The sequence below is a fragment of the Bombina bombina genome, chromosome 3 (genome assembly GCF_027579735.1).
Source record: "Bombina bombina isolate aBomBom1 chromosome 3, aBomBom1.pri, whole genome shotgun sequence".
Taxonomy (NCBI): domain Eukaryota; kingdom Metazoa; phylum Chordata; class Amphibia; order Anura; family Bombinatoridae; genus Bombina; species Bombina bombina.
The window spans coordinates 236,832,470-236,856,805 of NC_069501.1; the positions used below are offsets into that span (position 1 = coordinate 236,832,470).

At 41.9% G+C, this 24,336-nt stretch overlaps 1 protein-coding gene across 3 annotated transcripts in view; it reads left to right on the forward strand.

Moving 5' to 3' along the window:
• Window positions 1-24,336, forward strand: part of SMG6 (SMG6 nonsense mediated mRNA decay factor) — a 759,224-nt gene that overhangs the window by 148,643 nt on the left and 586,245 nt on the right. The gene's annotated exons all lie outside the window — the stretch shown is intronic.

Sequence of the window (24,336 nt, forward strand, 5' to 3'; positions counted from 1 at the left end):
CGGCGTGGCCTTGCAGGATCTGGTATGCATATCTGGTGGAGATGTCATCTTTTCCACCTTGGAGTCTTCCGTTAAGGAAGGACCTTCTTCTTCAGGGGCCCTTCCTTCATCCAAATTTTGTTTCTCTGAAGCTGACTGCTTGGAAATTGAACGCTTGATTTTATCTAAGTGTGGGTTTTCTGAGTCGGTTATTGAAACTATGATTTAAGCGTGTAAGCCAGTGACTAGAAAGATCTATTGTAAGATATGGCGCAAATATCTGTGTTGGTGTAAATCCAGAGGCTACTCTTGGAGTAGGGTCAGGATTCCGAGGATGTTTTCTTTTTTTTCTCCAGGAGGGTCTGGAGAAGGGTTTATCTGCAAGTACCCTGAAGGGTCAAATTTCTGCTTTATCTATTTTGTTGCACACACATCTGGCGGATGTGCCAGACGTTCAGTCTTTTTCTCAGACCTTGGTTAGAATCCGGCCTATGTTTAAGTTTGTGTCTCCTCCTTGGAGTCTTAATTTAGTTCTTAGAGTTCTCCAACAGTCTCCGTTTGAGCCTACACATTCTTTGGATATTAAGTTGTTAACCTGGAAAGTTTTGTTTTTGGTTGCTATCTCTTCGGCTCGAAGAGTTTCGGAGCTTTCTGTGTTGCAGTGTGAGTCTCATCTCCTTATTTTTCATTCTGATAAAGTAGTAGTACGTACTGCACTAGTTTTCTTCCCAAGGTTGTTTCTGATAAGAATATTAATCAAGAAATTGTTGTTCCTCCTTTGTGTCCTAATCCTCCTTCTCATAAGGAATGTTTGTTGCACAACCTAGATGTAGTTCGTGCTTTGAAATATTATTTGCAGGCGACCTAAGGATTTTCCCCAGTCTTCCTCTTTATTTGTTCTTTTTCTGGGAAACGTAAGGGTCAGAAAACTACGGCCACTTCTTTCTTGTTGGTTGAGGAGTGTTATTTGCTTGGCATATGAGACTGCTGGTCAGCAGCCTCCTGAGAAAATTATGTCTCATTCCACGAGAGCTGTTTCTTCTACTTGGGCGTTCAAAAATGGAGCTTCTATAGATCAGCTTTGCAAGGCTGCCACTTGGTCATCTTTACACGCTTTTTCTAAATTTTACAAATTTGATACTTTTTGCTTCAGCTGAGGCTTCTTTTGGGAGAAAGGTCCTTCAAGCAGTGGTGCCTTCTGTTTAGGTTACCTGTCTTGTCCCTCCCTTATCATCCGTGTCCTCTAGCTTGGGTATTGATTCCCAATAGTAATTATGATGATAACTTCAATAACAAAATTGACTCCATCAGAAATTAAATCAGCTCTCAACATAATTCCATTCTCTCCCCCCCTCAAATGCTCTCACTCAACCGCAACCTACATAACCTTAAACTTAGCTCATTCTCCCCTGTTACTGAGGAAGAAGTTTTGGCACTTATACTGCGCTCCCACCTCACTTCCTGTCCCCTTGACCTTATCCCCTTACAGCTACTCCCCTCCCTCTCTGCTACCCTTACCCCTATACTAACACATTTTCAACCTCTCCCTCAGCACCGGTATATTTCCCTCATCACTGAAACATGCACTTGTCACACCTATCCTCAAAAAACCTTCCCTTGATCCTACCTCCCCATCCAACTTCCGCCCTATTTCCCTCCTCCCTCTTGCCTCAACGCTTCTTGAAAAACTAGTATATGCACGCCTATCCCATTTCCTTACGTTAAACTCCCTTCTTGACCCACTGCAATCTGGTTTTCGTCCCCATCACTCCACAGAGACCGCTGTTGTTAAGGTCACCAATGACCTACTTACCGCAAAATCAAAAGACCACTTCTCTCTGCTTATCCTCCTTGATCTGTCCGCAGCATTTGACACTGTTGACCACCCTCTTTTGCTCCAAACCCTCCAATCCTTCGGCATCTGTGACACAGCCCTTTCGTGGCTCTCTTCCTACCTGTCAAACCGTACCTTTAGTGTAGCCTTCTCTGGGGCCTCCTCTGCCCCGTCACCACTTTCTGTCGGAGTACCGCAAGACTCTGTCCTCGGTCTCCTTCTCTTCTCAATCTACACGTCATCACTAGGTTCCCTAATAAAGTCCCACAGTTTCCAATATCATTTGTATGCCGACGACACCCAAATCTACTTCTCTGCACAAGACCTATCTCCTTCCTTGCTAACCTGTGTCACTGTCTTTCTCACATCTCTTCCTGGATGTCCTCTCACTACCTCAAGCTAAATCTCTCCAAAACTGTGCTCCTCATTTTCCCCCTTCTTCCAAAATCTCCACCCCCAATATCTCTATAACTGTCGACAACTCCATCATTACCCCTACCCTGCATGCCCGATGTCTCGAGGTCACATTTGACTCAGATCTTTCTTTCACTCCTCACATTCAGTCCTTGGCTAAAGCCTGTCGCTTCCACCTTAAAAACATCTCTAAAATTAGACACTTTCTTACACGACACAACTAAGATTTTAATCCACACTCTCATTCTTTCCAGCCTCGATTACTGCAACTCTGTCCTCTCTGGTCTCCCCACCTGCCGCCTAGCTCCCTTACAATCCATAATGAATCCTCTGCCAGACTCATCTTCCTTACATGTCCCTCTTCATCTGCTGCACCTCTCTGCCAATCCCTTCACTGGCTTCCTCTAGGATCAAACACAAAATTCTCACTCTGACATACAAAGCCCTCAACTGCACTGCTCCCCCCTATATCTCAGACCTTGTCTCCAGATACTCTCCCTCCCATCCCCTTCTCTCTACTCACCACCTCATCTCTGGTTACCTCATCACACTCCCGTTTACAGGACTTCTCCAGACTGGCTCCCATCTTTTGGAACTCTCCTGCCTCGCTCCACAAGACTCTCCCCTAGTTTTGAAAGCTTTAAGTGCTCCCTAAAGACTCTACTGTTAAGGGATGCATACAACCTATGCTAACCTTACTTTATACCAGATCCACTCCTCCATTGCTATCCCCTGAACACCCTTAGCATGTTAGCCTAAGAGTCCAGCTGTTTGTAGTTTACCTTCTTAAGAGCTGACTACAACTTTGCAACTCTTGGCAGGGCCCTCTACCCATTTGATCCCTATAATTGTTTTGTTGTACTCCCCCTTTGTTTATAGCTCTGCGGAATCTGTTGGCGCTCTACATATAACCGCTAATAATAATAGTAATAATGATCCATGGACTCACCATGTCATTAGAAAGAAAATTAAATTTATGCTTACCTGATTTGTTTCTTTCTTGACCCGGTGAGTCCACGGTGAGTCCCGGTGAGTCCACGGCCCGCCCTGTATTTTCAGACAGTTATTTGTTAAACCTCAGGCACCTCTGCACCTTATATTACTTCCTTTCTCCTTCCCTTTGGTCGAATGACTGGGGGTTGTGGATAAGGGAGGTGATATTTAACAGCTTTGCTGTGGTGCTCTTTGCCGCCTCCTGCTTGTCAGGAGTGATGTTCCCAATGGTAGTTCTGATGATCTGTGGACTCATCATGTCAAGAAAGAAACAAATTTAGCAGGTAAGCATAAATTTCATTTTTATCTCATTGTGTATATCCTTACCAGTAGTGAAAATGGATAATTACTTATGACAGCAGAAAACCAACATGATCAATGAGGTGGACACTTTGCCGAGTAGTTTAAATCAGGGATGGCCAACTTCTCAGTACATGGGGGGGCACAGATGAATATTTTAGAAGCCTTAAGTGCCGCATATAAATTTATGTATAGTTAACAATCAAACAATATATTTCCTAAAAATGTCCAGTGACACAGGACAAGGTTTGCAGGGTACCCTCTTTATTATATTCTTAACTCATGAGGGCTTTTTTGAGATATGGGCACCCAAAAGCACATTTTTTTTTTTCCTGTGGTCACAAAATCTTTGGTAAATATTGTTACTTCTGCTTCTCCCCCAGAGTTCGCACACACTATTATAGGGGGTCACAAATAGCCCTTGGACCTCCAATTGGCCACCCATGGCTTAAATTATCGTCTTTTTAGATTAAATTGCATCTGACCTTGTGAATAAAAATAGTTATGCCCTATAGAAACTGATTCAAATTTATTTAATTGGAAAAAATGTATTAAGAGGAAGCGCTAAAAAAGCTCTAAGTGTTAAAAACCAGGAGAATTTGGTGCAGGCTATATTGGAAACAATGTACTAAATATGGTGAGAACTAGAAACAGTATTAAAAGGGAAGTTCCAAAGTGAATACAAACATACAATCAATATATATCATATATTTCATCAATAGCTTTACTGGTCAAAAATGATTTAAGCAGATATAAAAATAAATGGGCTAATGGAATGAATATAAAAGAACTTTACTGATCAGATAAATTAAAACACAAACATAACCTAGACAGATAATTTAAAAATACAAATAGTTAAAAAACGATTTTCATTATATACTCCTCAATATAATGAATAATGAAGAAATAGCCAAAATTTTATGGGTAACAATGAGTACGTAGTATTAGCAGTTTATGCGTTACACACTCCTTTGCAGGGAAAAGTGAAGAAATAGCCCAAATTGACAGTTGATATGTGGTGATCGCAATTTTTGCATTTGTACAGTCCTTTGTAGGAATAATAAAGGATTGAGAGTTAATAAGATAACAATCCTTTCATTAAATGATGAATTGATAGGATAACAGTCTTTTCATTTTTTGGTGAAAATACCCCTCCTATATTGCCCCTCCTAGTGCGGCAATATAGTGTGTAAAATAGTAGTGGCCAGCCACTATTAAACTTCTAGGAAATTCCGTGCTGGGGAGAAAGTTCAAGCACAGTATAACATTAAAAATCTTATGAAACCGGTCCGTACCTTTTGGGTGAGCGTATAGTATGCCTGCTATGCATGTTGTCTCACCCTTCTTCGTGTGCGGCTGGTTTCAGACTAACTTTCGTTGTAAGAGCTTCTGCTGATAACGTGTAGCTTTTACCAGTTTCAATTTAAATATCTGAAGGAGCGCCACAAATAGGCAAGGTCTAATCTAAAGATAGAGGTTCCAGATTGATTAAAAGGTTAAAAACAATGGTACTTTAATAACACAGGTTAAAATCAATCATCAATTATACAAATGAAATGATAAAAACATCAAATAGACTACTATCTAATGCATGGATCCATGACTGTAAATATAAAAACATATAAACATCTAAAAGATCAATGGTCGACAAAGCTTAAACAGTGTGCAATGAACAATAAATGATTGGAAATTAGCTCTTAGATCGATAAATCTATCTAGATCAGTGGTTCTCAACCAAAGTGACCTCAAGGCCCGGTAAATTTTAGCTAGACATGTCCATGGCCCAGTAGTTTTATATATATATATATATAAAGTGTGCAGCAGGGGAGGACTGATCAGCCAGGCAAATAGGACCTTGGCCGAGGGACCAGCAAGTAGGGGAGCCCACAAATGGCATCTGCACGGATCCTGGTGCATTCCTTAAGCTGGAGTTTTCAGTTGCCCTATCAGTAACTAAGCAAAAAAAGTGTGGGTTTAGAGGGGCCCTGGTGGGGGTCTGTCGCTGTGAGGGCCATGGAGTGTGGGGTCTGGCCCTGGAGGTTGGGTACCCTATCTCTGGACCTTAATGTTGGGGGTCCTGGCTCTGGAGGTTGAGGGGCCTGTTGGGGGCAGGGCAGGGAGGCTACCATGTTCATTTACATAAAATTTAATACATTTTGGTCAGTGTGAGACAGTGTTCCTGGGACCTTGATTGGTATCAGTCTGCCCTTGGTGTGCAGTGGGGTAAGAGTGTGCAGTGGGGGCATGACAGGCCGGGGCCCACCAGCAGGGCTATCACGGCCCGGTACTGGGCCACGGCCCGGCTGTTGAGAAACCAGGATCTAGATGACAATGAGATATATACAGAAATATACAAAAATGATGTAAAAGAAACAATAAATCAAAATAGTAATGTGTCCAAACACAATGTGTGTAAGATCTATGAGCATACACAGCCCTCCTTTGGCTTGATAGATCCAAAGTGCAAGTTTAAAAATAACATAACATGAAATGAAAAGATGTGGTGAAAAGTTCTCCACTGGTGTTAAACTAGAATATCAAATATCAAACAGTGTCCACAATAAAAAAAATCAAAAATACTCGAATGTGCAGAAATGCAATAAAAATAAAAAGGTGTTAATGTATGCAGTCAAAATCCAAAGAAACTTCCAAAAAAATCAATAATGTATGTAATCCAATGTGATGAACGAAAGGAGTGTCACAAAAAATCCCAAAAAACGTTAATTGATGTTCAGTAATGTTCAAGTGAAAATAAGATAGAAAAAACAGAAAAAACAAAACTAAATGTGACCAAAATACTCCAAATTAAAAATAATGAAAAAATTGTAGAGTAAAATCTTCAAATCCATATATCTGTCAACGCGTTTCGGCCCACTGCAGGGCCTTTTTCAAGACTATAGTATGGTTGTGGTGAGTGTGCTCTTAAATACACTTGTGTAGCCTATCATAGTGTACATATTTTGGCGTCATTCTTTCGGGTTATTACCGGAAGTGGTTTACTGGTTGTATGGCATATTGAACTGGATGTGCTTTACCGCTGTTTATTTGATAATTTTTTCAATAGTGTATATCAGATTAATCCCTATTTCATTTGATCTCCCATAGTAGTTCATTACCATTTGTATCTGGGTTTTCCTAAAAATGGTTCTCAGTTATACCTACTCATTCGTTATCGGGGATTATCCTGTATTCGGCAGACCGGAGGTTTTGGCCGGAAGTTGCTAATTTTCGTCAAACCGGAAGTGGGTATAATACGCACTTCCGGTTATTAACCGGAAATGCGTTTGACATATTCTTGTGTTTACTGTTATGGGATCCGGTTTTAATATGTGAGCAATTCTATTTATTATTAATAGCAACAAATTGATCACATAGATCTAATATGAGATATACTAGAACTGCTACAAATTCTGAAGTGGACAAGCAAGTATATATATCCAATTGTATTGTGGCCCTAAAAAATGATAATTAGGGAATAGTGTTCTAGAATTCATGTGTTGGCATCAGATTTCTTAGCTGATCTGAGTGGGTTAGATTCACAATAAAATGGGGGTTTTGTAAAGGTTTCTCATCTATTGTGTTAATTCCTTTACAACACTGAATTTATAGGGATCGCTATAGACCAATGGGAAGAACAGGCAATGGTATTGAAAACACGCTTCTTAGATAGAGGTTATGAAGAAGACAAACTGAACAAAGACATCGAAGAAGTCAGGGGAAGAGACAGAAAAGACCTTCTGAGATACAGAAATAAGAAAACAAAGAACATTCATGAGGATACATCTATAGACGTTGCATTTATCACTCAATATAGTGAGAACAGACGGCTAATAGAAAAAATAATAGAGAAACATTGTCCGTTGTTGAAAAATGATGTCATAGGAGAAACACTGGCTAACAAACCAAAATTCATCTATCGAAAAATTGAAAACCTAAAAAGTATACTTTCTCCAAGCATCCCACATGTGAAAACTACCAGAACAAAAGATGTGTTTGGAAAAACCACTAAAGGTTTTTTCCCTTGCCCTAGCTGCAAGGCATGTAAGAGAGGTTTAAAGATCAAACACTTCTCATCACACAATTCCAGCATCAAACACGAAATCAAAGACTTGATCAGATGTAGCAGTAAAGGTGTCATCTACGTGGTGCAATGCAGTTGTGGTTTACAAGATGTCGGCCAAACATCAAGGTGTTTAAGAGAGAGGATTCAAGAGCACCTATTACAGGTCGAACATGGCAACACTGACACATCTCTGTACAGACATTTTACTACTCATCATAAGGGCAATTTAAATGAGTTTAGTTATTTTGGGATTCAGTTAGTTAAACCGAACTGGAGGGGGGGGCAACTATGATCAAAAACTACTCATCACAGAGTCTAAATGGATATTTGAACTAGATTGTCTCTATCCTAAGGGTCTTAATAACAAAGAAGACCTTTCCCATCTGTTGAATTTTAAATGACAAAATATTCTATTTGACCCTTTTTTCCGATACATTATAGAACTAGTAACCACAAATAATTAATATCAAAGAACGGAACAATATCACAAAGATGACTTATCATTATATTAAAGGGTAGTATATACCATAGTTGAACCCTTCTTCAATCAAATCCCTAAAATTGGCTCTTTATATAACAGTGCCATGATGGCTCTTAATCTCTGTCAACTACAAAGATTTATGTATATAATGTATATTATACATAGGACACACAGTATACCACATATTTCGAAAACACACTTAGAAAAGTTAGACTAAAGTTACCATAGAAACGTCATCATGGATATATATCTACCACCTTAGATTTTTGGAAGGTGAGGAAGATATATACAGATATCCATAGTTTGCTCTATGAGACACGAGACAGCCAGTCTGCTGACCAAGCAAACTGACTCATTTATTTTTTGGCACACATTGACTATTAATTATATATTCCTCAATGTTCTTTGTTCTAATCTGAGATAAAGTTGCTTGGACACCAATATACGATAGATTTAGAGGATCTCTATAATTAACCCATTATGAATCATATAATATGATATACATCTGATTTATATGATCTCTACAACTAATCGATCATGAAACACATATTTTATATGTATTCACATACTAATAGTACCCCACTGATGGATACTTCTTATTAGAAGCACACACTTAATTAATTTTTGCCATTGTCAGTATAACTTCAGGAATGTACTAAAACTAATTTCTCAATGGGCATTCTTTGCCATTGTCTGTATAAATTCAGGAATGCACTAACTTAATGACATACATATAGCGATCCCTATAAATTCAGTGTTGTAAAGGAATTAACACAATAGATGAGAAACCTTTACAAAACCCCCATTTTATTGTGAATCTAACCCACTCAGATCAGCTAAGAAATCTGATGCCAACACATGAATTCTAGAACACTATTCCCTAATTATCATTTTTTAGGGCCACAATACAATTGGATATATATACTTGCTTGTCCACTTCAGAATTTGTAGGAGTTCTAGTATATCTCATATTAGATATATGTGATCAGTTTGTTGCTATTAATAATAAATAGAATTGCTCACATATTAAAACCGGATCCCATAACAGTAAACACAAGAATATGTCAAACGCATTTCCGTTTAATAACCGGAAGTGCGTATTATACCCACTTCCGGTTTGACGAAAATTAGCAACTTCCGGCCAAAACTTCCGGTTTGCCTAATACAGGATAATCCCCGATAACGAATGAGTAGGTATAACTGAGAACCATTTTTAGGAAAACCCAGATACAAATGGGAATGAACTACTATGGGAGATCAAATGAAATAAGGATTAATCTGATATACACTATTGAAAAAATGATCAAATAAACAGCGGTAAAGCACATCCGGTTCAATATGCCATACAACCAGTAAACCACTTCCGGTAATAACCCGAAAGAATGGCGCCAAAATATGTACACTATGATAGGCTACACAAGTGTATTTAAGAGCACACTCACCACAACCATACTTTAGTCTTAAAAAAGGCCCTGCAGTGGGCCGAAACGTGTTGACAGATATATGGATTTCTACAATTTTTTCATTATTTTTAATTTGGAGTATTTTGGTCACATTTAGTTTTGTTTTTTTCTTATTTTCACTTGAACATTACTGAACACCAATTAATGTTTTTTGGGATTTTTTGTGACACTCCTTTCGTTCATCACATTGGATTTACATACATTATTAATTTTTTTGGAAGTTTCTTTGGATTTTGACTGCATACATTAACACCTTTTTATTTTTATTGCATTTTTGCACATTCCTCGAGTATTTTTGATTTTTTTTATTGTGGACACCGTTTGATATTTGATATTCTAGTTTTTTTTTTTTTTTTTTATTTGTAGTTTTTATTGATTTTTGTTAAATAAAAGTGGAATAGATACAACAACTGTACGAGACAATCGTACATCAAGTACAAATACAACAAATATCATAGCATTTACGTAATCAATACAGACGTTACATAAATTTCAATGAAAAGTGAGTCAGTGTCCTAACAGGACATAAGCTATCATCAAGAGGGAGAGGGGGGGGGGGAAGGGTAGGAAGATACACTAAGATGACTACAAGAGGGGGGTTAGTACAGATTTGTAAGGGTGAAGTCAGATCTACTGCTCATGTGGTTAGGGATGTGCTGCCATTTAGGTTTCGAAGGTGGGGAGCCAGAGGGTATCAAAACTGTTTTTCCAATCGGACCAGATCAGTTCAAAGAGATCAGTCCTACCCGAGGCATAGTAGATACTCTTCTCCATAGAGTACATGTATGCCATGGTGGATATAATATCCGACCAGGCTGGGGGAAGGGATCTTTTCCAAGATCTCGCTATATTAAGTTTAACTGCTGATAGAAGGTAAATACAAAGTGCACCTTAATGTTTGGGTAATTTACAAACACCCAAGTGAAACAGGGCCGTCTCGGGAGTTCTGGGTAGGTTAATACCAAAACTGGTTAGTGTAGAGAAACACTTGTTCCAGAGAGGTTTAAGTCTGGGACAGCTCCACCAAATGTGGATCATATCTCCTATGTGCGAGCAGTCTCTCCAACAAGTGGGGGAGGCCTCTGGGAAGATTTTCGCAAGCCTAGCTGGGACATAATACCAGTGTGTGAGCACTTTAATGTAGGTTTCCAGGATGGTGATGCAATGAAGGGTTTTCTTTGTGAAAAGGAGCGTGCGTTGCCACTCAGCGCCTTCCGTAAGGGAGTAGTGTAAGGACATTGATTTGCCCAATCTGAGCCCCTGTTGCCATCTAGCTTCCCAGATGGTAAGCTGTCGAGATAGAGATGGTTTGAAACCCCACCTAAATAAGAAACTAGTAACTCTGGAGTATTCAAATTTCATATACAAAGGGGTAGATGGAGTTATGCTGAGTTGGGTGTAGGGGGAGAAAGTTGTAAGTGGCGGAGTTGACCATAGGTCTCCCACCTTCGTAATACCCAGCCGGGCCCAAGCTTTCGGATGGGAGTCCGGTAAACCGGACAGAAGGCCGGTTACGGAGGTAATTGGGGAAGGATGGGGTGCTACCTTGGGGTTATGCCTTAGGCGGTCCCAGGCAGCCAGGCATTCCTTAATAATCGGGTTAGAGGCGCCCAGGTTCCTTCTGCAATGGGGTGGCGTCCATATTAGGTCCCTTAACGTAAGGTTATATGGTAGGGAGGCTTGCTCAATAGAGCTCCATTTGCTGTCTGAGTCCTTGACACCCCATTGAGAGATATGAGTGAGCATAGCGGCATCCGCATACCTAAAAATAGAGGGAGAAGCAACCCCGCCGTGTATTTTAGGGTATTGTAGGACATTATGAGCAACTCTAGGGGGTTTACACTGCCAAATGTATTTGGTACAGGCGCTCTGGAACTGAACTAAAAGAGTTCTGGGAACTCTTAATGGTAGACAGCGGAGGTCATATGTGAGTTTAGGGAGATAGCTCATTTTTAGAGCTGCTATGCGTCCTAACCAGGATACACATTTGAAGTTCCAACGTGCGGGCAGGGACCTTAGTTCGGTCAAAAGTGGTTTGAGGTTATCTTCAAGAATTTGGGGGAGAGAGTTGGATAATTTAACACCGAGGTGGGATACATACTTATGGCTGGGGATAAACTTATATTTTTTACAAAGGTTTTTGGAGACCTCCTCGGGAAACCCAGAGGTGAATAATTCGGATTTCGAGTGATTTAATTTATAGTACGACAGGGAGCTAAATGTCTCTAGGAGGGACAAGAGTCTCGGTATGTCTCGTAAGGGTCTGGAAAAGAATAAGGTAGTATCATCTGCAAATAGGGCTACTTTATGGACCGTACCGTGAAGGGTGATTCCCGAGATCTCGTTATCTGTCCTGATGGCCGCAGCCAGAGGCTCCATGGCCAGTGCGAACAAAATCGGGGAAAGGGGGCAACCCTGACGGGTGCCATTAGGTATAGGGAAGGGAGTGGGGTCAAACCCCAGTCCTCTCACTAAAGCCACTGGGGAGGAATATAGAGCTTTGATTGCTAGAATAATACGCGTAGGGAACTGGAAGTTCTCCAAGACCCGCCAGAGATATTCCCATCTGACGCGGTCGAAGGCCTTCTCGGCATCCAGGGAGAGCACCGCAAGTGGCATATTCAGTCTCTTGGCCTCTAGGAGTATGTTAAGGAGCCTCCTGGTGTTATCTGGGCCTTCTCTCCCTGGTATGAACCCGACCTGGTCTGGGTCAATCAGTGTTGGAAGCAATTTTGCTAGCCGATTAGCCAGTATTTTGGCGTATATCTTAACGTCGGTATTGATAAGTGAAATGGGTCGGTAGCTAGCGCAAAGGGTAGGATCTTTATTGGGTTTGGGAATGGTGATGATGGAGGCCTCAAGGAATTCCCTGTCGAATGTCCCTGTGGACATAGCCTTGTTGAAAAATCTGGTAAGCATAGGGACGAGTTCTGTTAGGTATGTCTTGTAGAAAATGGCCGTGAAGCCATCAGGTCCAGGGGCTTTAAGGGATTTTAGTTTTTTAATAACCAATTTAACCTCCTGGCTAGTAATCGGGGAGTCGATGCACTCTTTATGGGAGTCATCTAGGGTGGGAAGCTCGAGGGAGGGAAGAAAGGAATCTATGGTTTCCGAGGGGGCTTTCCCTATCGCCGCTGTATTGCCTATATTGTAAAGTTCAGGGTAGAACTGATGGAACTGTTGGCCAATCTGGGAAGGAAGTCGGACTGAACGGCCGCCCTGTTTGATTTCATGAATACGAGTGGCACCTGCACGCTGTCTGATTTTATTGGCTAGTAGAGAGTCTGCTTTATTGCCCTTGGAATATAGGAGGTGTTTCAGCCGAAGGAGATTGGATTGTGTTTTACGGAATTCTAATTGGCAAATGTGCCGCCTAAGGTCTTCCACCTCAGTTTTGTGGGTTACCGAGTCAGGGGTCCGCCTTTGGGTTTCGAGTACCCGCAGTCTGCTATGTGCTTGGGAGAGGGAAAGGCCTGCCTGTCTCCTGAGATGAGCCTGCTTACGGATGAAAAGGCCTTGTAGAGTAACCTTAAATGCCCCCCATATAGTATTATCACTAATTTCTGGGGTATCATTGGTCTGGAGGGTGAAGCAGATCTCCTTCCTGATCTCTTCCCTAAACGGGACATCCGAGAGGAGATGGTGTGGCAGTCTCCATGGGCTCTGGTTTTAGTAGTATGACTGGAGTCAATGTCTAAGGTGATAAGGTCATGGTCTGACCACGGGGTGAGATGGATGTTCACTGAGCGGACCAGATCCAGGTCAGAGGGGTGGCAGAAAAAGTAATCAAGTCTAGAGTGTGTAGAGTGAGGGTGAGAGAAGTGGGTAAAATCTTTATCTAGAGGATGTAAGGACCTCCATACGTCAAAATATGTGAACTGGCAGATAAGTTCCCGGAACCTACGACTGGTAGGGTCATGGTTGGAGGGGAGCCTCTTAGAGGAGCCTGTTTTCCTATCTATCTTTTCGTCCCATACCATGTTCAGGTCACCGGCGAGAATAACTCTGCCCTGTTTGACCTTCTCCACATGCAGAAGGACCTTCCTGAGGTATCTGGGTTGGAGAGAGTTTGGGAGATAGACCGAAACGAGGGTATATGTGACATGATCCAAATTACAAATAAGGATGAGATATCTAGCCTGTGGGTCTCTGAATATAAAGAGGGGCTCGTAAGCCACTCTTTTGTGTATTAAGACGGCTACCCCTCTGGCTTTCTTTGTGAAGGAAGCCGCCTCAAAGACTGGGAAGTCCTTGGAAATGTGGGGGGGGGGGAGTCCGCCAGAAGGTGGGTCTCCTGAAGGAATGCCACGTCTGCTCCGTGGTGACGGAGGGATCGTGATAGGAGGCATCTCTTGCCCACAGTGTTGAGGCCTCTGACATTATGAGTGAGGAGTCGGAGGGAGGCCATTTAGGGTTCTTGGGGGGGGGAGAGAAGGGTAGAATCGAAGGTAGGTTGGAGGGGGGGGATGAGGGATAAAGGGTAGCAAGTGGAAATAGTCCACCTATGTGGGGCCCTAGAATGGGCACCAGAAATTGGGGGGGAGTTAACCTTGTCTAAGAGACAGAGGGGGACTAGTGCAAGTAGCCCCGCTCAACTGTAAAGAAATCACAGAATAGTTAATTAACCATACATAACAGCTTGAACTCTAACTTAAATTAGTTACAATAAACATTGAAAATGGAAACAAATCACAATATATGAACCTGACAGTGGTATTGAAATGTATGCCGACAATCTCAAGTGGGTGAGGCTTGAGGCCTCAGGGTGTGGTCAGGGGGGTTAGGTTTTGACCGCTTTGGTCTCTGTTCTTTGACAGACCATTCAGGAGCTGTAACCCTCAATCTGGAGCGAGAGTCCTGCTGGTTGCTGGGGGCAGCTTGAAGGCCCCAATTAGCTAGTAGAGTACCTCCCATAGAGGGTGAAGAGACTGTGTGGGTTTGATTGTCCTTGGTCACAATCGGCTTAGTGGGGAATCCCCACCTATATTTGATCCCTGCTTTCCTCAGCTGAGTAGTAATTGGAGCATAGAGCTTTTGTTGTTGCAAGGTATGTGAAGAGGTCAGGTAGGAGTTGGATATCTTTGAGATTATCGGGTAAAGTAGGTCTGTTGTATTCTGCCTGCATCAGCCGGTCTTTGAAGGTAAAGTGGTGGAAGCAGACGACCACGTCTCTCGGTCTATCTGATGATACGGAACGTGGCCGAAGAGCCCTATGGGCCCTCTCCATAGGATGCATGTTGCCCTCCAGGGGGCCCAAGTATGCGGTGAACAAAGCAGTGAGAAATTCCTGTAAACCACCCGGATTTATCGTCTCAGGTATGCCTCTAAATCTTATATTGTTCCTCCTAGCTCTGTCCTCTACATCTGCCAGCTTCAGCTCCAGCTGGGAGATTTGTTCGGCCAGATTTTCTGCGTAGGCCAGGAGGTTCGAGTTATCAGTGGCCAGGTCGTCTTGTTGCAGTTCGAGGGAGTCAACCCTATCTCCTATTTCCTGAATTTCCTTCTTAAGTTCAGCCGAGCTTCTCTGGATCTCAGCAGTGATAGATTTAGTCTGAGCTGCGAGGAGTTTCTGGAGAGTACTTTCAGTGATGTAGTGGTTGAGATGCGCAACAGACTGGGAGCTTGATTGCGAACCCTCATCTTGAGATTCTGGGTCGCTAATGTCTTTGCTCATGGAGGGAGGTTTCTTGCTCGGTTGAGAGAAATGGTCTAGAACAGTCTGCTTCGAGGCCGCTTGGGACTTGGTATTTTTTCTAGCTGAATGTGACATGATTGATATTTAAAGGAGACTAAGGAGTTTGTCGGTATGGTGGAGGTGAGGTCCACCCTGACCACGTACCCACAGAGAAGTCGTTAGAATCCTGGAATAACCTCAGAGAGAAAGAAGGGTTAAACTTCAACACCTGGGTGATACATTAGCATTATATGGTATATTGTAAGAGCGGGGGCCCGTACTGTCCTCAAAAGGAGTGACACCTAGCACATAGTTCTACACCTCAGTAATGTTGGCGGCTCCAAAGAGCCCCCACGCACCTTGTGGAGAGGGATACGACCAAGAGGAAGGGGAAAGGGGAAGTGGAAGTGACCAACCCAGACAAGCTGGGCCGGAGCGGTGGAGGCGCGAGGGGGACCAATGCGGCCCGTCCCGTTCAGCGGGACCCACAGAATTATCACAAAAACACAGAGCAATAAGGGCACACAAAAGAATGTTTCAATGTTTAGAACAATTCTAGTTAGCAAAGGTCCTAGTAGATAACTGGATAAAAATGATGGGGAGCACCACGCCTCAAGTGTTGGGGATTAAGTACTCTGAGGCCAAAGCTAATGGGTTATCCTCTAATATATTGAGTGAGGGCCTAAGTGTCAGGTTAGTAGGAAGAGGGTGGGGAGGTGAGGGAAAATTACAGATGTGGCAGATTACTGTAATCCTCTATGTAGCTAATCCAGCCAAAATGTTATTCTAGGGGGGGGGGGGGTGGGGGGGGAGAGTAAGTATGTTGGTTAAGGAACTAGGGATTACCACTCAGATAAAGGTATAGAGCTAAGTAGTTCTGTGTGGTCTGGGTATAAGAATCTAGATCCTAGTCTGAGATGGGCTAAAATTAAGCAAGTGTCTTCAGCTAGTTGAGTGTGTGTGAGGAATGCATAATGGAAAAGGTAACTTAAACACTCCACTCTGGGCCTGGGCACCAGAGAAACAGAAGCTGACGCAGCAGCACAAGTGATCACATTTATATGACAATTCCCCCTGTTATTAAGTTCAGCAATGGGTATAAGCAAGCCAGTCTGAAAGATATAGGAGGGTATAACTTTGCAGGCCAAGACCTGGGAGAGAGGTCTGCTAGGTGGAAAAGTACTGCAGCTGTCTATATCACTTGCTTGAGTTGCAGGTATGTAGGGAGGGGAGATGAGCTGCAGTGATGCTAATATGAGCAGGCCCAGCTTATGAAATTGTGCTCAGGATTGCAGGCCCTAATTAGGGCAAGTTGAGGAGTAAATCTGGGCTCTGCAGAGGGATCCTTAGTATAGAGCTCACGGTGGTTGTAGAAAGAGGGGGGATTTTTAGTACCCCAGCGAAACTGCTTGAATGGAGCACCAAAGCTGCACCCTCTCAGAGATGGCAGACTTAGGGGGGCCAGGGGCAGAAGGGAGGGCCCGGTGGAAGGAGGCAGACGTGCAGCCCCAGCAGCTCCCCCCCACAACAGCCTACACACGGGGGGGGAGAGAGGACCTGGGACCAGGCTAGAGTCAAAGGACAAATAAGGCTCACCTATGTGAAGTCCAAGGCAGCCGGTGATAGATGTCTCTTGGCTGTGGGGGCCTCAAAGGGCTGAAAGTTCAGCAGGCCGCGGGGGTAAGATGGCGGCTCTCTCCTGTCTCCTGGTCCTCACTGTTAGAGATCCCCGGCAGGTGGGCCAGTGTTGGGGTGGACCGGAGATGTAACTCTTCCTCTCCGGCCCAAGCGGTGATCGCCACTGCGTTTTGTGTTGCTGGGCAGTGGAAGCTGACAGTCCTCGTCGGAAGGCCTCAGGTGAGGCCACATGGGTGCCGTGTAACGGCCTTCTCAAAGCCTGATCTGCGGTGAGTAGCGGGTGATGGTAAGTGCACCGGAGCGGAGCCCCGACCCTCCGGTGCAGGAGAATAGAGTTCTGAAAGGCACGACAGGTGTAACTTGCGGGGTAGGAGCTCCACACTCAGACGGGACAGACCTCCCGGTGTTTTCCGGCCCCAAGCCCCGAGGTATAGGTCGCAGGTACAGCTAGGCGGTGTCAGACGAGTGCAGCTGGTCCCCGGAGCGGAGCCCCGACCCTCCGGAGGACAAATGCTTAGTTGTGATCTGGTTATCGTTCTGTGGGTGAGTTTCCTGTCATAAGCTGCAGGCCTGATGGCGGGTATAGTGAAGCCACACAAACTCGGTCAGGAACCTCCAAGGGGCAGCCCCTCTCCTCCTGGGGTATGCAGGAGTGTTGTATAGTTGTTGGCTGGTAAGAATAGATAAGCTGGAGCAAATTGAAACACAAATCTCAGACTTTTAATTAGCAGTCTCTGGGAGAGCTCCAGCTACTTGCGACTATGCAGAATGGCGGTTAGCTCTGCCCCCCTTGATATTCTAGTTTAACACCAGTGGAGAACTTTTCACCACATCTTTTCATTTCATGTTATTTTTCATGTTATTTTTCATGTTATTTTTCATGTTATTTTTCATGTTATTTTTCATGTTATTTTTCCACTTGCACTTTGGATCTATCAAGCCAAAGGAGGGCTGTGTATGCTCATAGATCTTACACACATTGTGTTTGGACACATTACTATTTCTTTCATGTAATTAGCAAGAGTCCATGAGCTAGTGACGTATGGGATATACATTCCTTCCAGGAGGGGCAAAGTTTCCCAAACCTCAAAATGCCTATAAATACACCCCTCACCACACCCACAATTCAGTTTTACAAACTTTGCCTCCTATGGAGGTGGTGAAGTAAGTTTGTGCTAGATTCTACGTTGATATGCGCTCCGCAGCAAGTTGGAGCCCGGTTTTCCTCTCAGCGTGCAGTGAATGTCAGAGGGATGTGAGGAGAGTATTGCCTATTTGAATGCAGTGATCTCCTTCTACGGGGTCTATTTCATAGGTTCTCTGTTATCGGGCGTAGAGATTCATCTCTTACCTCCCTTTTCAGATTGACGATATACTCTTATTTATATACCATTACCTCTGCTGATTTTCGTTTCAGTACTGGTTTGGCTTTCTACAAACATGTAGATGAGTGTCCTGGGGTAAGTAAATCTTATTTTCTGTGACACTCTAAGCTATGGTTGGGCACTTTATTTATAAAGTTCTAAATATATGTATTCAAACATTTATTTGCCTTGACTCAGGATGTTCAACATTCCTTATTTTCAGACAGTCAGTTTCATATTTGGGATAATGCATTTGAATCAATTTTTTTCTTACCTTAAAATTTGACTCTTTTTTTCCCTGTGGGCTGTTAGGCTCGCGGGGGCTGAAAATGCTTCATTTTATTGCGTCATTCTTGGCGCGGACTTTTTTGGCGCAAAAAATATTTTCTGTTTCCGGCGTCATACGTGTCGCCGGAAGTTGCGTTATTTTTTGACGTCCTTTTGCGCCAAATATGTCGGCGTTCCGGATGTGGCGTCATTTTTGGCGCCAAAAAGCATTTAGGCGCCAAATAATGTGGGCGTCTTATTTGGCGCCAAAAAATATGGGCGTCGCTTTTGTCTCCACATTATTTCAGTCTCATTTTTTCTTTGCTTCTGGTTACTAGAAGCTTGTTTATTGGCATTTTTTCCCATTCCTGAAACTGTAATTTAAGGAATTTGATCAATTTTGCTTTATATGTTGTTTTTTCTCTTACATATTGCAAGATGTCTCACGTTGCATCTGAGTCAGAAGATACTTCAGGAAAATCGCTGTCTAGTGCTGGAACTACCAAAGCTAAGTGTATCTGCTGTAAACTTTTGGTAGCTATTCCTCCGGCTGTTGTTTGTATTAATTGTCATGACAAACTTGTTAAAGCAGATAATATTTCCTTTAGTAATGTACCATTGCCTGTTGCAGTTCCTTCAACATCTAAGGTGCAGAATGTTCCTGATAACATAAGAGATTTTGTTTCTGAATCCATCAAGAAGGCTATGTCTGTTATTTCTCCTTCTAGTAAACATAAAAAATCTTTTAAAACTTCTCTCTCTACATCATCATTCTGATTCTGATGACTCTTCTGGTTCAGAGGATTCGTTCTCAGAGATTGATGCTGATAAATCTTCATATTTATTTAAAATGGAATTTATTTGTTCTCTACTTAAAGAAGTACTAATTGCTTTAGAAATAGAGGATTCTGGTCCTCTTGATACTAATTCTAAACGTTTAGATAAGGTATTTAAATCTCCTGTGGTTATTCCAGAAGTTTTTCCTGTTCCTAATGCTATTTCTGAAGTAATTTCCAGAGAATGGGATAAATTGGGTAATTCATTTACTCCTTCTAAACGTTTTAAGCAATTATATCCTGTGCCGTCTGACAGATTAGATTTTTGGGACAAAATCCCTAAAGTCGATGGGGCTATTTCTACCCTTGCTAAACGTACTACTATTCCTACGTCGGATGGTACTTCGTTTAAAGATCCTTTAGATAGGAAAATTGAATCCTTTCTAAGAAAAGTTTATCTGTGTTCAGGTAATCTTCTTAGACCTGCTATATCATTGGCTGATGTTGCTGCAGCTTCAACTTTTTGGTTGGAGACTTTAGCGCAACAAGTAACAGATCATGATTCTCATAATATTATTCTTCTTCTTCAGCATGCTAATAATTTTATCTGTGATGCCATCTTTGATATTATCAGAGTTGATGTCAGGTTTATGTCTCTAGCTATTCTAGCTAGAAGAGCTTTATGGCTTAAAACTTGGAATGCTGATATGGCTTCTAAATCAACTCTACTTTCCATTTCTTTCCAGGGTAACAAATTATTTGGTTCTCAGTTGGATTCTATTATCTCAACTGTTACTGGTGGGAAAGGAACTTTTTTACCACAGGATAAAAAATCTAAGGGTAAAAACAGGGCTAATAATCGTTTTCGTTCCTTTCGTTTCAACAAAGAACAAAAGCCTGATCCTTCATCCTCAGGAGCAGTTTCAGTTTGGAAACCATCTCCAGTCTGGAATAAATCCAAGCCTTCTAGAAATGCAAAGCCTGCTTCTAAGTCCACATGAAGGTGCGGCCCTCATTCCAGCTCAGCTGGTAGGGGGCAGGTTACGTTTTTTCAAAGAAATTTGGATCAATTCTGTTCACAATCTTTGGATTCAGAACATTGTTTCAGAAGGGTACAGAATTGGTTTCAAGATGAGACCTCCTGCAAAGAGATTTTTTCTTTCCCGTGTCCCAGTAAATCCAGTGAAAGCTCAAGCATTTCTGAAATGTGTTTCAGATCTAGAGTTGGCTGGAGTAATTATGCCAGTTCCAGTTCTGGAACAGGGGATGGGGTTTTATTCAAATCTCTTCATTGTACCAAAGAAGGAGAATTCCTTCAGACCAGTTCTGGATCTAAAAATATTGAATCGTTATGTAAGGATACCAACATTCAAAATGGTAACTGTAAGGACTATCTTGCCTTTTGTTCAGCAAGGGCATTATATGTCCACAATAGATTTACAGGATGCATATCTGCATATTCCGATTCATCCAGATCATTATCAGTTCCTGAGATTCTCTTTTCTGGACAAGCATTACCAGTTTGTGGCTCTGCCGTTTGACCTAGCTACAGCTCCAAGAATTTTTACAAAGGTTCTCGGTGCCCTTCTGTCTGTAATCAGAGAACAGGGTATTGTGGTATTTCCTTATTTGGACGATATCTTGGTACTTGCTCAGTCTTTACATTTAGCAGAATCTCATACGAATCGACTTGTGTTGTTTCTTCAAGATCATGGTTGGAGGATCAATTCACCAAAAAGTTCATTGATTCCTCAGACAAGGGTAACCTTTCTAGGTTTCCAGATAGATTCAGTGTCCATGACTCTGTCTTTAACAGACAAGAGACGTCTAAAATTGATTTCGGCTTGTCGAAACCTTCAGTCACAATCATTCCCTTCGGTAGCCTTATGCATGGAAATTCTAGGTCTTATGACTGCTGCATCGGACGCGATCCCCTTTGCTCGTTTTCACAAGCTCTGTATGCTGAATCAATGGTGCAAGGATTACACAAAGATATCTCAATTAATATCTTTAAAACCGATTGTATGACACTCTCTAACGTGGTGGACAGATCACCATCGTTTAATTCAGGGGGCTTCTTTTGTGCTTCCGACCTGGACTGTAATTTCAACAGATGCAAGTCTCACAGGTTGGGGAGCTGTGTGGGGATCTCTGACAGCACAAGGAGTTTGGGAATCTCAGGAGGTGAGATTACCGATCAATATTTTGGAACTCCGTGCAATTTTCAGAGCTCTTCAGTTTTGGCATCTTCTGAAGAGAGAATCGTTCATTTGTTTTCAGACAGACAATGTCACTACTGTGGCATACATCAATCATCAAGGAGGGACTCACAGTCCTCTGGCTATGAAAGAAGTATCTCGAATTCTGGTTTGGGCGGAATCCAGCTCCTGTCTAATATCTGCGGTTCATATCCCAGGTATAGACAATTGGGAAGCGGATTATCTCAGTCGCCAAACGTTGCATCCGGGCGAATGGTCTCTTCACCCAGAGGTATTTCTTCAGATTGTTCAAATGTGGGAGCTTCCAGAAATAGATCTGATGGCGTCTCATCTAAACAAGAAACTTCCCAGGTATCCGTCCAGATCCCGGGATCCTCAGGCGGAAGCAGTGGATGCATTATCACTTCCTTGGAAGTATCATCCTGCTTATATCTTTCCGCCTCTAGTTCTTCTTCCAAGAGTAATCTCCAAGATTCTGAAAGAATGCTCGTTTGTTCTGCTGGTAGCTCCAGCATGGCCTCACAGGTTTTGGTATGCGGATCTTGTCCGGATGGCCTCTTGCCATCCGTGGACTCTTCCGCTACGACCAGACCTTCTGTCGCAAGGTCCTTTTTTCCATCAGGATCTCAAATCCTTAAATTTAAAGGTATGGAGATTGATCGCTTGATTCTTGGTCAAAGAGGTTTCTCTGACTCTGTGATTAATACTATGTTACAGGCTCGTAAATCTGTATCCAGAGAGATATATTATAGAGTCTGGAAGACTTATATTTCTTGGTGTCTTTCTCATCATTTTTCTTGGCATTCTTTTAGAATTCCGAGAATTTTACAGTTTCTTCAGGATGGTTTAGATAAAGGTTTATCCGCAAGTTCTTTGAAAGGACAAATCTCTGCTCTTTCTGTTCTTTTTCACAGAAAGATTGCTAATCTTCCTGATATTCATTTTTTTGTACAAGCCTTGGTTCGTATAAAACCTGTCATTAAGTCAATTTCTCCTCCTTGGAGTTTGAATTTGGTTCTGGGGGCTCTTCAAGCTCCTCCGTTTGAACCTATGCATTCATTGGACATTAAATTACTTTCTTGGAAAGTTTTGTTCCTTTTGGCAATCTCTTCTGCCATAAGAGTTTCTGAATTATCTGCTCTTTCTTGTGAGTCTCCTTTTCTGATTTTTCATCAGGATAAGGCAGTGTTGCGAACTTCTTTTGAATTTTTACCTAAAGTTGTGAATTCTAACAACATTAGTAGAGAAATTGTGGTTCCTTCATTATGTCCTAATCCTAAGAATTCTAAGGAGAAATCATTGCATTCTTTGGATGTTGTTAGAGCTTTGAAATATTATGTTGAAGCTACTAAGTCTTTCCGAAAGACTTCTAGTTTATTTGTTATCTTTTCCGGTTCTAGAAAAGGCCAGAAAGCTTCTGCCATTTCTTTGGCATCTTGGTTGAAATCTTTAATTCATCTTGCCTATGTTGAGTCGGGTAAAACTCCGCCTCAAAGGATTACAGCTCATTCTACTAGGTCAGTTTCTACTTCCTGGGCGTTTAGGAATGAAGCTTCGATTGATCAGATTTGCAAAGCAGCAACTTGGTCCTCTTTGCATACTTTTACTAAATTCTACCATTTTGATGTATTTTCTTCTTCTGAAGCAGTTTTTGGTAGAAAAGTACTTCAGGCAGCGGTTTCAGTTTGAATCTTCTGCTTATGTTTTTCATTAAACTTTATTTTGGGTGTGGATTATTTTCAGCAGGAATTGGCTGTCTTTATTTTATCCCTCCCTCTCTAGTGACTCTTGCGTGGAAAGATCCACATCTTGGGTAATCATTATCCCATACGTCACTAGCTCATGGACTCTTGCTAATTACATGAAAGAAAACATAATTTATGTAAGAACTTACCTGATAAATTCATTTCTTTCATATTAGCAAGAGTCCATGAGGCCCGCCCTTTTTTTGGGGTGGTTATGATTTTTCTATAAAGCACAATTATTCCAATTCCTTATTTTATATGCTTTCGCACTTTTTTATCACCCCACTTCTTGGCTATTCGTTAAACTGAATTGTGGGTGTGGTGAAGCGTGTATTTATAGGCATTTTGAGGTTTGGGAAACTTTGCCCCTCCTGGTAGGAATGTATATCCCATACGTCACTAGCTCATGGACTCTTGCTAATATGAAAGAAATTAATTTATCAGGTAAGTTCTTACATAAATTATGTTTTTGATTTATTGTTTTTTTACATCATTTTTGTATATTTCTGTATATATCTCATTGTCATCTAGATAGATTTATCGATCTAAGAGCTAATTTACAATCATTTATTGTTCATTGCACACTGTTTAAGCTTTGTCGACCATTGATCTTTTAGATGTTTATATGTTTTTATATTTACAGTCATGGATCTATGCATTAGTAGATAGTAGTCTATTTGATGTTTTTATCATTTCATTTGTATAATTGATGATTGATTTTAACCTGTGTTATTAAAGTACCATTGTTTTTAACCTTTTAATCAATCTGGAACCTCTATCTTTAGATTAGACCTTGCCTATTTGTGGCGCTCCTTCAGATATTTAAATTGATTGTATCTTACTCTGTGGGCAGCTAGGGGCCCATTCTGTTAAGGAGCTATAGGTCATTTTCAGCGCTGTTGGATATCTGTATCTATCTATAGTGCTTTTACCGGTTTCTTCAAACTTGCGCAAGTTACCATAGGGGACCGGTCTTCCTCTCCTGCACTTAATACTTGGATGTACGCAGGAAGCGATCTGATCTTCCGATTTTTCTTTACAGCTCACAGGAACCATGTGCTAACTCTGCTGCAGATTGCTGGATTGTTTTGGTGTTTAGAAGTCAGCAGCAGATTCTCATAAACTG